This window comes from Lagopus muta, chromosome 1 (assembly GCF_023343835.1).
Source record: "Lagopus muta isolate bLagMut1 chromosome 1, bLagMut1 primary, whole genome shotgun sequence".
NCBI lineage: Eukaryota > Metazoa > Chordata > Aves > Galliformes > Phasianidae > Lagopus > Lagopus muta.
This window is the reverse complement of record NC_064433.1, coordinates 5,178,908-5,197,619: the sequence shown is the minus strand read 5'-3', so window position 1 is coordinate 5,197,619 and position 18,712 is coordinate 5,178,908. Positions and strand designations below refer to the sequence as shown.

At 35.8% G+C, this 18,712-nt stretch overlaps 1 long non-coding RNA gene across 1 annotated transcript in view; it reads left to right on the top strand.

Moving 5' to 3' along the window:
- Window positions 1-5,565: 5,565 nt before the first annotated feature.
- Window positions 5,566-18,712, top strand: part of LOC125696505 (uncharacterized) — a 38,071-nt gene continuing 24,924 nt past the window's right edge. The window contains exons 1-2 of the long non-coding RNA XR_007378364.1: window positions 5,566-5,724; window positions 17,691-17,861. This is a non-coding gene — a long non-coding RNA (uncharacterized LOC125696505). The remainder of the gene's footprint in view (window positions 5,725-17,690; window positions 17,862-18,712) is intronic.

Sequence of the window (18,712 nt, the reverse complement as noted above, 5' to 3'; positions counted from 1 at the left end):
TTGCTTCTGCAGGCTAAACAACCCCATCTCTCACCCTGTCTTCATAAGGAGTTGCTCCAGCTCTCTGGTTGTTTTTGTAGGCCTCTTTGGGACAAGCTATGCTAGGTCTCTTTCTTTCTTATGCTTCTGTTTTGTGTGCTGATTTCCACCATTAAAATATTTGTTTCTTTTCTATTTGCAGACATTTTTTTCTTCATCAGTTGAGAGTCCAGAAACTATTTCTTACTTATACCTATTTACAACCTTTTGTTCCTGATCTTGATCTTGTGATTCTTTTTTATCAAAATCTCTGATATTGGGTATTTTAATGCATTCTGTCTGGAGCAGTCCTTGAAAATCAATCAAAAATTGCAGAGCTCTGTGCTCTCACTGTTAAACAATTACATCTCCTCTCAGCTGACATTTGTTGTTTTGCTGCTTTCTTTCATGTGAATGTCAGTACAACAGCGTTAACCATAAGAAATAAGAACATTAAGTTTAATGACAATGTTATTTTTCATATAAAGCCCCTCTCACTTTTGTCAGTAGACACTATGAACTCAAAGTCAAACGTACCAGCAGTAAACAAGATTATGTGTTGATAGTATATTGCAATGATACCAGCAGTTAGAAACAGACTAGAAGCTTGTCAATTGATAACATCTTATTTACGCAAATCTATATAAGTTTATTTTTAAAAACAATCCAGAGAATCTATTTAAATGTCCTTCTGGAGTGTTAGACTCCACCAGGAAATCTTTGATGTGTTTAGAAAAAAACAACTCCATGTACTGTAAGTTTACTCCAAATATGGAGGCAATGTAGTTATTTCAAACCTGGGGTCAGAAAAAGCTTGACTGAAAGGACTGAATGTACAGTTTTGTCTTATCTTTTTTTCTCTTAATTAACAAAAAAAAAAAAAAGAAAAAGAAGTCCATCAAGTGAACCCAATTCTACTCTTTCATGCTAAGAAACCATTTGTAATGACATCAAAGTGAAGTGTATGATCATATCTAAGACAAAGATTACAAATGTTTTATCCTTGCATACAATGAACCCGTTCTGCCAGAGGAGCCAAGATAACAACTGGAGACAAAGACAAGCACATATTAAAATATGCAAATACCCTAGGAAACCCTTCGCATTCATCTTCACTATAATAAAATCTATCCAGGTGGTTGAGGCTAGGTTCTGACAGGTGATCCTACATCAGCACTGGGTTCACTCTTAAGAAAAGGACTCACTTTTGCTCTATAATGATGTTAATGGAAGGAAGATTATCTGAACATTCCCTGCAGTTCCTTCTTTATATGCCATTAGACATATGCAATTAAACATGTGGCACCTTAAAAGTCAGTAATGGCTTATATAGGATAATAGAGCCTAAGTGGCAATAACATTGTATGTAAGATGAAGTATAAATCTGAATAACTATCGAGGGGATAATGTTCACTGTAAGTCCCCTGACAGTCATTTTTTCCTCCTACAGTGAAATCCTAACACTAAATCAAATCCTAATTTTATGAAATGCAAAATCAGTTTAAACCTTTGTGCAGGTTTAATTGCTAACATTCTTAGAATAAATAAATAAATAAAATTAAAATTAAAAAAATGGGAGTATTAAGGAAAGAAGAGACCGAGCCAGAACTTAGATATGAAAGATGGATGTTACTTAAGCCCCAAACCTGACTTGAATTGTACATCTAAAATCAAGGGCTAGGACTTTCCTACTCTCCTGATCTATGTATGGAGAGGAATGAATATAGACTAATATAAATTGTAATTTCATATGTTGTTTATACTGTATAAAGAAGGTTCAGTAGCTGTTCAAAAGACAGTTTAAACTGAAAGATCTCTGCATTGAATCCTAAAATGTTTATATTCAATTTTTTGTACTGTATCCTGTTTTTCAGAGCACATTCATTGGTGAATTTATTAAATAATTAGTGTACTTGTCAAACTGTAAATATATATATTAAAATATATTAAAATATATAAAAATATTACATTATAAAAATATAATATTGAATTAATATTGGCTCTCCTTACGCACTCCTTCGTTCTAAATCTTTGTAGCTAAATATGAAACCTTTGACATAGCTATCTTTGCTGAACCAAAACAAACTGTGATTAATTCTTTTTTTAAGCTCCATCAGCCATGATGATTATACTATGTTTGTAATGGAGCCAGTCCACTTAATAACATTGCAAGGACACATTTCACACTGTGTAATAGTTTTAACCATATATATAATCTCACATGTCATTAGTCAGTTTTTTTCAAATGTGTTCCCTAGCAATTTATACGAAATGCACTAGTATACTGAAATGGGTCTAATAAAAAAATCAATATCACTGAATGGGCAATTATGTTTTTTTTTCTACTTACTCTTGTTAACTATGCTAAGACCAAAACTATATAATCTCAACAGATCAGGCAGCTTTTGAAGATCTCCAAGGAAGACACCTCACAACCTCTCTGGGCAACCTATGCCAGAGCTCCACCACCCATGCACCAGAGAATTTCTTTGTATTGTTCAGAGGTAACATCCTGTGTTCCAGTTTGTGCCCATTGCATCTTGTCCTGGAGCTGGGCACCACTGAGAAGAGCATGGCTCCATCTTCATTGTACTTCCCCTTCAGGCATTTACAGACATTAATAAGATTCCCTGAGACTCCTCTTCCCCAGGCTGAACAGTCTCAGCTCTCTCAGCCTCTGCTCATAAGAATGATGCTTCTGTCCCTTGATCAAGAAGGGAAAGTTGAGGTTAATCCTTTTAGTGATTACTGAAATAAAAATTTTTAAAAAGTGAAGAATCAGACTGCAAGTGCTTATAGCTATTCATCTGATGATGAGTGGCATTATTAGAAAAGGTGACTTCAAACTTCTGATAATTATCTTTGGATAGCCATTCAGTTGTGTGATCGTGTACACCATATGCTATTGTGTAACTGGTATATAATTATTTAGGCATTTAAAGGAATCACAGAATTGCAGGGGTTGCAAGGGATGTCAAGAGATCAAGTCCAACTCCCCCACTGAAGTAGGTACCCTACAATAGGTCACACGGCCAAGCATCCAGACAGGTCTTCAACATCTCCATAGAAGAAGACTCCACAACCTCTCTGGGCAGCCTGTTCCAGCACTACCATGGTCAACCACTGATCACGCTCGTTTCCTAAAATAACTCGCTGTTTACTGCTTTACATACATTGGAAAGTCGTTTAAATCATCTAGTTCTTTCTTTGACTTCAGGTGATCTGGAAGATAAAGCAAATCTCTCCCTCTCTTGATTTGGATACTAGTAATTTCTTTAACTAATACTGGAAAGACCAGCAAAAAGACTTAGTGAAACTTTCACTGAGAGTGAAGCTTACATGGCTATAACCTACTCTTGCAAATATTTATTTCCTTAATTTCCTTAATTTCCTTTGTATAAACAATAAATAAAGCTATTTTCATGCTCTCCAACAGAAAATAAGGATAATGAGGATAATGTGCAGATAATGTGATGTAATTTATTATAATTTAAGAAGTAGAAGATAAAAAAAAGGTTTTGCTTCTTTGTATCTGTTGTATCAGAAAAATTTTGGAAGTAAAAAAAAAAATGGAGGGCAGTTTTTCATATTTTCTTGCATTACACCAGATTAAAAAACTGAAAAGTTGGGGAAGGCTTTACTCTTTATCAGAATGATTGCAAAAAACAAAAGATATGCTGTGTTGAATTTGAACATTTCTTTTACAAAGAAGGAGAAAGAGTCCTAATGTACCATTTTACAATTCATTTAATTGCAGATAATTATTATTCTTTTAGTCTTTTGGCAGTCAGTATGAAAACATGCTGCAAAATGTTTTCTTTCATTCTCAGAGATCCATCTCATTCAGAGTATGAATGTGCTGTAGTCAAATCACTCTGGCCTCAGTTATGCAGACATATAAACCTTGCTCATCTGTGATTCAATGTATTCCAACAAATCTAGACCAGTAGTGAGTTGCTCCCTAAGCTTTTCTGCCTCTTTCTAGTGACTACAAAGAAAGTCAGGAAATGAATGGTGAATGGCCATGCTGTATACGTGCTGTTTTACTCTTTGGATCTTGAGTGCTCAGATAATGATGAGATTACATCTGTCTTACTGAGAGGACACATGGCTTTTATTGAGCCTGTCTGTGGATTTAAGACTTTTAACATCAGAGCATGTTACTTATCACTTCTTTAATATACCTTTACTCTTGCCAGCAAAACAAGATGCTTACTATTAGTGTTTTACTTTTTTTTTTTCCAACTGTAGTGTTAAGAGTAGATATTTTTCATAGGTTCTGTGCTTTTGCCCATTTATTTACATATCTTTGCCATGTTTAAAACAATGAATAAACTCTCTTAAGATTGTAGCTGCCCTCACATATCTTCGCAGTTTAACTCAACTTCTGAATTCCTTATACCTTTTTAAATGTACCAGTGTATTCCACTTTTCTTTCAGCTGCTGCTGAAGAGAACCAGACTTTTGCAGATCTAGTTTTATTTGTCATTCCTATGTTGATGTATCAGGTACTATAAGACGCCTCAAATAGTTTTAGGTTTTAGTTTTAAATACTGAATCAAATAAGCTTGAGAGACATATGCTTATTTATAGGTGTTGTTTCCTGTTTATATAGAAGTATTCTCCTCACTCGTCATTAGATCTTCATGGCATAGTTTAAAGGAACACAAATATGTTTGACCTGAGTAGTTCCTGCAGAACTGATAATTGTTCACAGACTGGCAAAGCTAACACAGGACCTGAAGGACATCTGCAGCACTCTGGCATGGAAAAAAGCACTAAACAGCATCAAAGATGTTTAATGGAAATATGGGAAGCTGCCTCTAGCAGGCAGGCAAATCTTTACACTCTTCTCCAAAATTATTCTTTGTAATATTTTAAGAAGGCTCCATTAGAAGAAAATTTTTGAGTAAGGCAACCTATTGGATTTTATGAGATATGATGTTATCATGCTCAGTATGTTGCAGGAAGATGTATTCAGTCCATTACCTGGACTGAATGCTTAACATTAAGCAAATATTCATTTGTTTTGCTAGCATATGGCAGGAGTCTTGGATAGTTTGAAAAATACGTAGTTTTTGATGCAATTCAGTCACATAAACATAAGTGTCTAGTTCTACGACTTGTACAGACTCCCAGACATGTACTCCTCTGCTGTGGCATCTGGACACCAGGTGGAAGCCTTTAGGACATCTTGAATGTCTCTATGTGCCTACATTCAGGAAAATGTATCACCTCCCCTAAGTCTATATGTAAACATAATTAACATTAGAAGCATTTAGAGATAGAAATTTTAATTTGTTCTGTTTATTACTTATTATTTAAATATAGCTTAACAAGGCAAACAAAGCAAAATGCCTGTATCTCATGATCTTTTTATATTCTGGACAAAAAAAAAAAAAAAAGACAATGCACAAAAAGTGTCTAAAAGTGAGCAGCTTGTGGTTATGTTGCTATAGTTACAGAATGATCAGAGGCTTTGCTAAGCCAGAAAAAGAAATGCACAGTTTCAAAATAAAATAGTTTTGCACCTAGTTGCTGCAGACAGTGTTGCATTTCCAAGTAGACATGTTTGTTCTGCTTTGCATTGGTGAAATGTGAAGAACCGTTTGTCTCTTGAAATTTCTAAAGAATAAAAATCGTTTTCACTTTACTGAGAAATTCTGAGAAATTCTATTCAGATGAGAACAGCTGCTATTAACAAAGGTAAGAATATGGCTGTGTTTTGTTTTTTTGTTTCTTTCTCAGAATAAGTCCTTTTCCCTTTTTTCATCATAAAATGAAACACTTTGAAGTTTTGCAGCTCAGAATAAAAATTTCTAGTTTCCAGTTAAAATATCTATAAACTGATAATATTTCTAACAATAGGTAGTTATGCTTCACAAAAAAAAAAAAAAAAAAAAAAAAGGAAAAAGGAAAAAAAAGAAAAATTGAAAAAAAAAATCATAACATAAAAATCCTCAGGAAGAAAAAGAAAATGCAGAAAAAAACAGTTTGTCTATTGAAGACTAATTTCAGTATAGATGATGGATATAAATAATCACGTGGAGATGTCAGTGCTAGAGACCTTAACAGAACTTAACAGAAAGTTTTATCTGGAATTTGTAAGAAGGATCAGAGACAAGGAGTTGGATTTACATAAGCTGACAGTCTGTTCCTAAACTTTTGCCTTCTTGTTTATAAATATTTTGAAGTTTACTTGTGTATTGTGTTTCCCTGAACAAACAAAAAGACTTTGTACTAAAATATAAAGAATACATAAGACTAATCATTAACAGATAATGTTCCTAATTCTCTCAGTTCCCCTTCAGTGAATTCTCATGCAGACAATGAAGCATCTGCTGCTTCCAAACATGTTCGTCTTTCTTTGCATATTGAAAAGTGCAGAGGAAATCCTTTAGTATTTAACTCTACTTTACTCTGTTGTAAATGTATTTTAAAAGCATCTAAAAAGACTCTACTGTAAACTGAAATATGTACTCTTTTATCTAAATGTCATTGTAATGAATGGCTACCTCCTACCGAGAACAGCAGGACTGCAAAAGGATTTGATTCAGTAGTTGAAGAGGTTGTTTTTAGTGAGAAAGAAAATAAAGGGATTGATCTGAAATAAATCAGGAAGGAGATTAGCTAGAGATTAACTAACAGGACTTGCTGACCTGAAGGACTCAAAAAAGGAGTATGAAAGTTGATTATACTACTGCCTATCACCCTTTTCACATACCACTTTTGCATGTTGATTGTAGGTTTTTGCAGGCTGATGGGCCTGCTTTGAGATACCTTTCAAACAAGCTATTCTATTTTGTGTTTCCTCTCAAACATCTTGACTCTGGTGAATCAGCATAAAAAGAAATTATTTTCTACTTTTTTTGTACTCTGTTGAAAGTTCTAGTGAGTTTTCTCATGGAAAAAGAAGAACAATTGAAATCACCAGATAGTCAATCAGATTTAGCCTCCAAATAAGGGCTAATGTCTCACACAGAATCACAGAATCACAGGGTTGGAAGATCATTTAGTCCAACCCCTCTGCTAAAACAGGATCCCTACAATAAGTCGTACTGGTAAATGTACATACTAGTCTTCAATATCTTCACAGAAGGAGACTCCACAGCCTCTCTGGGCAGTCTGTTCCAGTGCTCCATCACCCTTACCATAGAACCATATAATCATAGGATGGCCTAGGTTGAAAAGGAACACAATCATCTCGTTTCAACCCCCCTGCTATGTGCAGGGTCGCCAACCACCAGACCAGGCTGCCTGGAGCCACATCCAGCCTGGCCTTGAATGCCTTCAAGGATGAGGCGTCCACAACTTCCTCGGGCAACCTGTACCAGTGCTTCACCACCCCCTGTGTGAAAAATTTCCTCCAAAAATTAACCTAAACCTACCCTGTCACAGCTTAAAACCATTCCCTCTTGTTCTATCACTATCAACCCTCATAAACATCTGTTCCTCTTCCTGTTTATATGCTCCATGCAAGTACTGGAAGGCCACAGTGAGGTCTCCCCGGAGCCTTCTCTTCTCCAAGCTAAACAATCCCAATTCTCTCAACCTTTCCTCATATGAGAGGTGCTCCAGTCCTCTGATCATTTTAGTGGCCCTCCTCTGGACCCACTCCAAGAGTTCCACATCTTTCTTGTGCATAAGGAAGATCTTCCTCATGCTAGTACAGAACTTCCTATGTTCAAGTTCTAGGCCATTACTCTTTGTCCTACTGCTATGTACCACCAAGACAAGCCTGGCCTCGTTCATGTGCCTCCCACCCTCCTTTAGATATTTATGAACATTTATCAGATCCCTCATCTGTCTTTCCCCTGGACTGAACAAACCCAAGTTACTCAGCCTTTCTTCATTTAGGAGATGCTCCAGGCCTCATCTCTGTGTTCCTCTGCTGGGCTCCTTCTCGAAGATCCCAGTCTTTTTAGAACTGGGGAGCCCAGAACTGGACATAGTAGTCTAAATATGGCCTCATCAGGGAACAATAGAGAAGGGAGGATCACCTCCTTCAATATGCCGCCCATTCTCTTTTTAACACACCCCAGGTTACCATTGGCCTTCTTGGCCACAAGGGCACACTGCTGTCTCATTGCCAATCTGTTGTCTGCCAGGGCATCCAGTCCTTCTCTGCAGAGCTCATTTCCAGTAGGTCATCCCCTAACCAGTACTGATGGGTGCAGTTATTCCTCCCCAGTTGCAAGGCTCCACCATGTCAAAGAAGTCCAAACTTGCTTTCTGCATAGTCCTGGATCTGAAATGATTTTTTTGGGGGGGAAAAACTCAGGCTTGTACTGCTGTCATTTACAACAAGTCCAGAAGAGCATCTCTATGGCAGTTCTGCTATCATAGCAGAACATGACAAGATAGAAACCTGCTTATTCATGAGTTGCCATCACTTACAGCAAGGGAAATGGGCCCCCGACCTTCAGCTGCTCTTGGTTATATTAGACAGAATTCTTGGGTTTGGTTCAAAAGTGCACCCATAGAAGTCTAATACTGTGTAAGTATTAACAAGACATGTCAGATAGTCCTATGATGCTGCAGATACAGCACAGAACAAGCATTAGACAAGTGCCCTTCTGCAGACTCATAAGGAAGCCAAATAGGCAAACTGAAGCGGACTCTAGATGCCTATGATCAAGTAGCTGTACTGAACCAATAATTCATTACTTAGTTGTCCTTGTCTAGGTGTATAGGGTCGTAGTAGGCACTCTATAACCTCCTCTTCAGCTTCTACCTGCTGGCTCAGAAACTGGATAACTTGTAGGTCTTGTGACTTACTTGTCAGTTATGTACAGACATGGGAAATCTTTTATCATTTGAAACAGCATTAAACATCTTTCAGAGAAATGAATCTGCTCCCAGGTTTTCATTGATTATAAGGAGATTACAGACATTTTCATTGCTTGTGAAAAATCTAATTTATATAACAACCCATAGATAACCTCGTCTGCAGACTGTAACCCACTTTTGACACTTATAAAGTGAAAATCAGTAAGAAGTTAATTATTCTACCATTCTTTAATATTCAATAATGTTCTGAAGTGAGATTTATTTCATATCAATGTAGAGACATAAAACAGAACAAAGGAATCATTCTGTGGAGTCAATCAGTTATCCTCAGTGCAGTTGGCTCGCGCTATTTGAGATGTTTCAGGGAATCCATGTGGTCTCCAGATGCTGCTGGAGAAGGTCGCTACTGTCCCATGGGTCTGATATCATATTTTCTGGCCATACATGAATGCCTCAGGTGCTCTATGGTGTCATTATGACATTTGCAACCGAAGTTCTCCTCCCCCTCCCAAATCATTAGTCTCACAAAAGACAGCATAGATACGCCAAAACAGAGACAAATAGTGCTCAGTATTTGCCTGCTTTATATCCCAGACTTCTAAATACAGTGATGGACAGGTAGAGACCAATATGAGGAGATTTGCTGATGACTTTCCAAAGAAAACGTACAATGGCTTGAAGGTGACATAATTGCTTACCCCATCATGTTCTTAAAATTTCTATAGATCTTCTAGTGGAAAACTGATGCTATTCATTAAACATGCACTGAAGATTTACCATTAGGACAGTAATTTTTCTAGTATAGAAAAAAAAATGCAACTCACATTTCAAATAAGATACTAGAAACCCTTCCAAAGTTCTCAGTGGGATAATGTGCTTTCAGGAGGCAGGGAGGGAAAAACATGCCATCTATTAGGTAGACATTACAGGTTCCAGATAACGTAAAAGTATCCAGAAATTTATACTGACCTCTTAGCATAGAGTTAACTGTGATATTTGCAGGATTATAATTTTGCCATACAATTTTCTTCTGCTTGAAAATTAATTTCATTTATTTTGTGCATGTTAACATTTTTTTGACCTGAGAAAAACAGGATCTGGAACAGAATGGTATAGGCTTGCATCCTACCAATACTAAATCGCGCTGTACAGAACTGTCATTGTTACTACAGTTCTTCTGAAGCGAACTTCTCTGTTTAATCAAAGATCATACGAAAACAGCACAATAATAACTTTGAAATAAAAGATATGTATGTGTCATCCAAAGTAATTCTCAAATTGATCTGTTGGGCTATAATTTTTGAGCAGCAGTTCCCCATTCTGAAAACCTGTTATTTATAAGAGAATTAAACAACATCATCAGATGACTTAACTGACTCTGAAATTGTAGTATGAGCAGAAAAGTGGGAGTGAAGTGCCAGACTATCAATTGAAGCATTATTCTAACAATGTCTAAGGTGATCAGAAAACAAAAATAATCCATACTTCTACTCCTGACTACCGATTAGGGAAAAACTACTCATTTGTTGTTGTGAGCAAAAAAGGCTAGAATACTCAACCAAAGGTTATTTGAATGTAGAATATTTTATTTCTTTGTTTTGGCTAGTGCTGGTTTGTAGACAGATTTATTTTTTGTTTCTTCTCTTTTTCTTTTTCTTTTTCTTTTTTTTTCCTGTGCACTCCACAGTACTGAAGAAATAAAGGACAAGTTTATACATGCGCATTTAGGCTCCTGGATTTGGTTAGCTAATTGGATAACCAGGATTACTAATATCCTTTAAATCCCATCCCTAAAAACACAAGTTTTCTTTCAGTTTTGTGCAGTATTTACTACTGTACAGAGGAATAGCCTGGGGTCAAAGGTGAGACCCAAACTTATTGACTGTGCTCAGTTTTGGGCCCGTTACTGCTAGGATATTGATTGAGGGTATGCAGAGAAGAGTAATGAAGCTCATGAGGGAACTAGAGTTATGAGGAGCAATTGAGGGAATTATGGTTGTTTAATCTGTAGAAGGGGAGGTTAAAGAGAGACTTCATCACTCTGCATCTACTGGAAAGGAAGTTGCAGTGAAGAAGGTGTTGGTCCCTTTTCTCAGGTCACAAAAAATATGATGCAGCAAGTTGCACAAGTTGAAGATCAGATTAGCATTAGGAAGAAATTCTTCACAGAGCACATGGTCAAGCACTGGAAAATTCTTACTTCCTGGGGAAATAGTGAAATACCCATACCTGGAGGTAGTTAAGACACATTTGGACATGACACTAAGGGCATAATGATGAGACTCAGCAGTTCAAATTGATTCATCTCTGTAATCCTGAAGGTCTTTTCCAGTCTAGGTGATTCTGTGATTCTGTGCTGCTAATTTAGTACATATAACGTTAGTGGAGATATAAAAGCGAGTATTTATTTTGATTTTATTTCAGAAAAATTCTAAAACCTTGAAAACAAGAGTCTGATTTATCAGTCTAACCAATGATACTCTACAGCCATTCAAGACAGCTAATGATAACTGATCTTCAGCCAGATCTCCAAGAAGAAAGGATCTCTTTCTGGTCTTATGTCATATGTGCTAATTTGAGGGTAATGATACACATGACCCTTGTGAGAAGCCTTTGTTTATGAAACTAAATCTCAAATGCCTGAGCATAATGTCACCTTTATTACAAAGGTGGTTTTAGGAATATTAAAATAGGATTTTCTGGGCAACAGAGAATTGGTCTAATTGTTGTTGGTTGCTGTCATTGTAAAGGAGGAACTGGGGCTTCTGGGGCAATGATTTCTACTGGAATAAGAATACATTATCCAAACTCTTTCCAGCACATTGTTAGTAGCAGACTGCATGCTCTGATTCAATACCTCACCTCCCTTTCAGGCTCTTCCACTCATTCTCTCCCAGTTTTGTCAGAAGTTACTTAGTTCTGCATAGCCCAACTATAGTTGTGGTAAAACAAACACACAAAATAAGATAAAACTCCACAAACCAAAACTATGTTCTATAAAACTGTGAGCTGGCTCTGCTTGGTTATGTAGTACAGCAATAAAATAACTGTTGGATTCTCTAACAAAATGTACCCTACACCTGGGCAAAATTGACAGCCTAAGATACATTTATGGCAACTAACACTGTAAAATCTGGACACTTCATATGTTTTATGATATCCTACAGAGGTAAAAAAAAATAAAAAAATAAAAAATAAAAAGAGAATTATTTGACAACTGAGAGTAAGAGGCACAGAAAGGCAAAATGACATGTAGGATAATACATAACAATTGTGACAGAAAAGGAAGCTATATCAGCGCACTCTAATTTCCAGGTTTATGTCTAGCTACTAGATAATCTAGCTAGTAGATAGTTCTTCCTCCTCCAAGCACGTAATCTTGGTGTTCTCATTGATTTTGTGTGTTTTTAAAGCAAGATTTTAAGAATGGCTAGTTTATATATTGGTTGAAGTCTCTTTCTATTGAACTGAAAAAATGTTTTGTCAGAGAAGTCACTGATATAGGAATCAGTTCAAGGTGAAAGTTTTCACTCACTCATCCTGATTTAAGTAATATCTCAAACTCACATGTCTTAAGCTCTGCACACATCCACTACACAAGAAATGCAGAACTCTGACAACTGTGATATTGTTTGGAACATTTTACGAGACCTCAGCCTTGTCAAGACTAATTGCTGCAGGTGTAAATTAGGTTAAGACTACAGATTGTACAAGGTGCTTTTCAAGTAGAATTAACAGGAACTTGAGTTGCCTTTGTATTAACATATAATATCTTTTGACCTCTTCCTGTCACACCAGTCTCCATTTTCCTGCCCTGTATGGCTGTCTGCAGTACACTTGCTTATCCCAAACTGCAGTAGATGTCCATGTCTGGGTGGCTGACCAGTAGAAAAGCACATTTCTCTACACAGCAGCAAGCTGCAAATGGTACATTTGCATGAGAACAGTGCATTTCTGCTTATTGCACTTCAAGAAATTCAAATTTCTTTAAAGGTCCTCAGTACAATCATCTGGTCTGTCATCTCCCCCCAGTTTTCTATAATTTCCAGACTTGTTGAGAATGTGCTCTGTCCCATCATCCAGGTCATAAATGAAAATGCTAAGCAGTATTGTCATCAGCATCAACCTGAAGAGTAAGCTGCTAGTGGCTAGCCCCATTTCATTTAATTACTGAATTACGAAGTCTACCTGCCTGAAAGTTACCTGTTTTATCAGGTAGGTTGTCCAAATTTCCACTAAAGCCAAAGGAGATACATTATTAAAAGTGGGCTTATTTCATGCTGAAAGATAGGTACTTACCCTGTCGAGTTTTTTCTTTGCATTGAGTGTAGATGTGGCCTTGATTACCATGGTTAGGCAGCTAGTTTTCAGAAGCTGTGGGTGGGTTAGGTGTATCTCACATTTCTTCAAAGAATTAAAGTGAGCTACCACTGAAAAGATAGGTTGAGAAAGAATCCACATTAATATACCCTAGTGACATAAGCAGTCATCAGCATTTCACTCTGATTTGAAACGTGTTGTAATCAGAACATAGTCCATCTGGATTTCCACATAGAGCTTGAAAGGACTTTCTCACAGTATTTCTTTTAAAATGAACACATTTCTGACAATTTGAAGGAAATATATATACATATATATATATACTAGTTGTTGAAAGGTCAGCATTTCTTAGGAAAATCCATTCCAAAATGCTCTGCTAGTCAAGCCAACATATTCTGCAGAAAATATTTAGTAGCTGCTCTAGGTGACATGATCCTTATCGTAAGTCAAGAATGAACATTTGAAATGAGTCTTAATCCCTATGAGCCATCCGTTGATGGGTGCTAATAAGGACTGTGATCAGTAGCTCAAACAAAGAGCTATCCTCTTCATTATGAAATACACTGACAGATTACAGCAGAAGAGAAACTCACATGTGCTTTGTACTATTCACAGTTTAATTACTAAATAAATAAGCCTAAAATAAAACAAAATGAAAAATAAATCCCAACCAAAATGGAATTTGACAACATCCCAATGAAATACTGTATGGAATGTTGGATGTGTTTGAAATTAACAGCAGATGGCACTCTCAGGTGGTAGGAAAGATAAAAACGTGAATTTGGAAATGCTAGGAATTTTGAAACTGCAGAAAAATTGTAACAGTTGGAACTTAGCTGAAGATACTCCAAGAACCCTGTTTGCAGCTTTGGGGAGCAGAGCTGTTTTTCATCTCCTCATACTGCCCCAGTGAAAATCTAAAAGCGTCTTGATATCTTTAAAATAAATTAAAGTGTCTGTTGGTCAGAAAAACATCAGATATCCCCAGTCATGTCCAGCTTAACGATTGGTAATAGCTACATTTTTGAGGCAAGAAGTAGAATAACAATAAGTTTCACTTACTTGAAATTATTTTAGTACAAAACAAAAGAACAAAGTTAAGGTGTCCTTTAAAAACCCTGTGTTGTGCTTCTCTCTGCAAATGTTTATTTTTCCCAACATGAAGATCTTGGATGTTTAAGGGGGTGGTATAAAAAAAAAAAATAAAGCTATATGAGATTCCAAACTCAGTTTTGTTTCTGCTTTCATCCGATTCTTGTGTTACCAAACTGCAGGCAGTAAGATTTTGACAACTTCATAGTTTAAAAAAATTATCAGAAAATAATTTATAAAAAAATTAACCTCAATGAGCATTTGTGAAGTGTGTTGGTCAAAGATTAAGAAAGAAGAAAAAAATTGGAACGAAAAAAAACTTTTTTTTTTTTTAACAATTTGACATTTTAGGGCCTGCTTTACCTATTCACACAGGATTTATTTTCTTATGATGAGATGAATAAGGGCTATAAATACTTTTTTTATACATTTTTTTTCCCACCGACAATAAAAATGGATCCAGATAGTTAACCCAGACATGCGTGCAGACTTCCATGTCTAAACTGAAGAATGCCAAAGAAGTTCATGTGGTTAAAATGCTTGGGAAATATGTTCTAAGATTCTTGCAGACTTCCAAGTCAGCAATGGCTGTGGTGGCCAAATGAGATGGGCTGTGAGGTCTGTTCCTGTGAAGAATAAGAAACAAAAGGGCTGTGCCTGTGTCAGAAAAAAAGTAATTAGAAACAAACTAAGCCTGAAGCCTCCTTTATGTGAAGAAATTGAAGGTAATCTAGACATAATGAGGTAGTAGTTCAGAAAAGAACAATAGTGGGTATTGATATTATGTAAGTAAAGAGGCTTAAAGGTACAAATATATTTTATTTTTATTATCATAGTGGTCTGTATTTCAAAGAACAAGAGAAAAAGTACTGATTCTCAGAGTGCCAGAATTAAGTAATGCAAAAATCTGGACAGAACCTTTGGTGTCCAAGTATTAAAGAAGCTTGAAATCTCTCAAGTGTTTTTGAGGAAAAACAAATATGCAAAAAAGTCACATAGGATTCATTTGCCTGTGTGCGCAAATGTTTAACAGATGCTAATCCTTATAGGAGAGCTACAAGAATTAATTACTGAGTGTTGATAAAAATAATCCAAGGAAGCAGTTTTTCCATACAATAAACATATTTAAAAAGCTGTACTTCTGACTTTATTGATTATATAGTGAATAATTTAACTGCATTCTTGTGCATGAAGACAAGCAAAAGTCTTTATGTTCATAGCCTAAATATTATCAAGTCACAATTGTGAATTTCAACATATGTGTGATTCATAAGAGACAAAAATAGGTATTGCTTCTTATTTTTTCCTCTTTTCCAGAATAAAGGAATTGTCTGCCACTTGCTGCAAATAGTGGAATAAAATTACCCCATGTGCTTTTAAAACATCTACAGTTTAACATGTGCATTTCTTCATGTTTGCAGAAGTCAATCTGTTCTGGATAACTTTGGTCCCATTGGAGTCTCCTCCTTGACGGGGGTAATTTTCTTCTACAATAATTCTACTCAGCAAATTTTGAAAGACAAGACTTCCCTGAACACACGCACACATAAATCAACTTTGGACAAACATTAATAATTTAAGGTCTATGTGTGCAACCTACTGTGTTATTTTTGCGCATGTTTCTCCCTGTTTTGGCCATTATTGAGGTCAAATCCCACTGTTGGATATAGGAGTAATATAGTTATCTCCTTGCCACTTTCTGTCTACTCTGATAACAGTGTGACACAATATTAAGAAACTTATCTGTAGCATTAATTGTATGTTTGTTCAGCTCCTAGTACCTCTATTCTTGAAATTCTTCCGAAGTATTAGCTCCCAGGAACCAATATGACTGAGAGGAAGTTAAAATATTGAGACTCACATGTGACCGTGACTGATCTGCGACACTCTATCTGGACTAGTTTTCAGCAGAGTAAACTGAGATAAATACCATTGCTTTGGATACAAATCAAATTTGAAATGTCTGTCCTGTGGAATGATCAACGTTAACTTTGTTACATACAAAAATATCTGGGCTCATGAGAACAATTTACATAGTTGTTTGTGAACATCCTCCACTTGCCTTTTTCATTCCCTTGGTGTTTGTGAAGATACAGTGATCAAAGGGAACCAACACATTTTGGAATTAAATCAAAATATTTGTTAATTTTCACTGTTGGAGAGACTTCTTTTGAGATAGAATGCAATGTATTTATAAATACTTAAAATTATTATTCCCAGCAGTATTACTGCATGACCTTTTAACCATCTTTTTGCAGGATAAATATTCTCCATTTTATTCATGAGCTGCAAGAGTTGCAGTAATTTTTAGCTGGCAAGAAAATCTCTTCAGGAACCCACCATTTGTATAGTTGTATACAACCTTTTGACCCTTTCTTCTGTCTTTAGATCCCTAATGGTACCACTACTAGTTCAAAATTGAAACCCCCTTTATAGAGGAAATTCTGATAATTCAAATGGAAACAAAAGAATTACAAAAGTTTGTAATAAATGGTCGCTGTTACACATACATTGTAATAAGAAACAATTACAAAAATCAGAAAAAAATCAGAAAATTGAACAAAAAGAGTTCTACAAGTTGCATTAGTTCCCTAGTACTAATGCAATTGTAGCATCTTCTGTAATTTCTCACATTCTCTTCTTCTGATCAAATTTTTAAAGCTACCTGCAAATGAGAATTCACAGGTTATCTATTTCAATACTTCATTAATCTTTCTAATGTTTTCCCTCCTGCCTAACCTGAATCTCTTACTTTTCTGTAAATGATACACCTTTTGTGGTGTATGTAATGGAGTACCCATTATAAAGGAATCCAGAAAGCAATATATTCTGTTTTGCCTTTCAACAATTTTTTTACATATCTGAAGATAGCCACCTCAATAAATTCAGTTCCTTCAGTCTTTCCTCCTTTGCTATGTTTTTCTAGATTACTAATCAGGTGATTTTTTTGTTTGATAACACATACCAAATATATACATAAATATTATACATGATGATTTAATTAACTGTGAATCTAAATGTTTAAGAAGAAAACAGCATGTTCCATTTTGATGAGATTTTAAAAACCCATTTCAGAGTTTTTGTCTAAGCATGATTTTACAGATGGGTTTGATTTGATGAGTCAGTATTTTTCCAACACCAAAAAACTGAAAGAAAATTCAACTAAAATGCAAGATAAGTCTCTGAGTAATTTGAGGAATTCAACAGAGAAAATATAAAAAAGGAAAGAAAATAAGGGAACAAGTCTGCTGAGAACCACCAGAAATAAAACTGACTCCTCAAAAAGAGCATCTTGTTAACTCTACGTGATTTTAGATTTTTTAATTTTGTTATTAAGTTCACAAGAATAGGGTTCAGAAATTGAGTTGCTGTGCAGCACTATAAAGTCATGAGAGAAAGGTCCTCATGACAGTTCTTCTACATCTCTTCTGAGTTTATTCTCATTTTGCACCTCCCCTTTCCTATGAAAGCATCACAAGTTTGGAGTGGGTCCAGAGGAGGGTCACAAAGATGATCAGAGGGTTGGAGCATCTCTACTGTGAAGAAAGGTTGAGGAAATTGGACTTTTTGAGCCTGGAGAAGCCTCCAGGGAGACCCATTGTGGCCTTTGGAACTGGATAATCTTCATGGTACCTTCGAAGGTAAGCCATTCTACGATTCTATGACCCTACGATGTTCCTGTGATTTACTGTTATTTCCTGCCATCCTCAGAATACATTGTTTAAATTCCCTATTGTCATAGAGTGGTAGAATGTATTTATCTAAAAGTACACTGCAGAAGCCCTAATGGCAATTAAGTTTCTTGAATATAAAGAGAAAAACGATTCAATGGTTTTAGCACTGAAGAATACACAATATCCAAATCAATACTATTTTCAACTGAGCTGAGGGGATTTAATAGCAGTGTTACATCGGATAAAGCATTCACAAGGGAAAAAAAAAAAAGGACTTCGCATTTTGAAGATATGTCCATATAATTGATTTTTCCTCCCATTAGTCAGTTAAATGAATATTTCCTTTAACCTCTGCTAATGTTTTGTCTTGTTTTGGTTGTTCGTTAAGGAGAATATTTCTTCAGAGTGTTTGTAGGTAATAAATGCAGTAGAGGAAAAGAATATTTGTAAGCTTGCAGACCACAATAAAACACTAAGAAACAACAAAGTATATTGTGAAAAGCAGTGACAATGCTGAGTTCCTGCTCTAGTAAAAGGACTGGTCTTGAGTTTGCAGTGGTCAATGGAGCAGCGATTAATATTAGGTATTCTTGTAAAGTACTTCCACAAAATGAAATCTTGTGCCCAACATAAGAATAAAGAATGAGGTAATCAGGAATTAAGTGAAAGTACAAGGATGCAGAACATCATTTATGTATAGGATAATTCTTGTTTATTATATCACTTCTCCCTATGTTATTCAGACTAAGATCTTTAGTCAGTGTGTGCTGTTTAAATAATAACTACAGAGGCTTTATCTTTCAGTGAATAGCTATCAT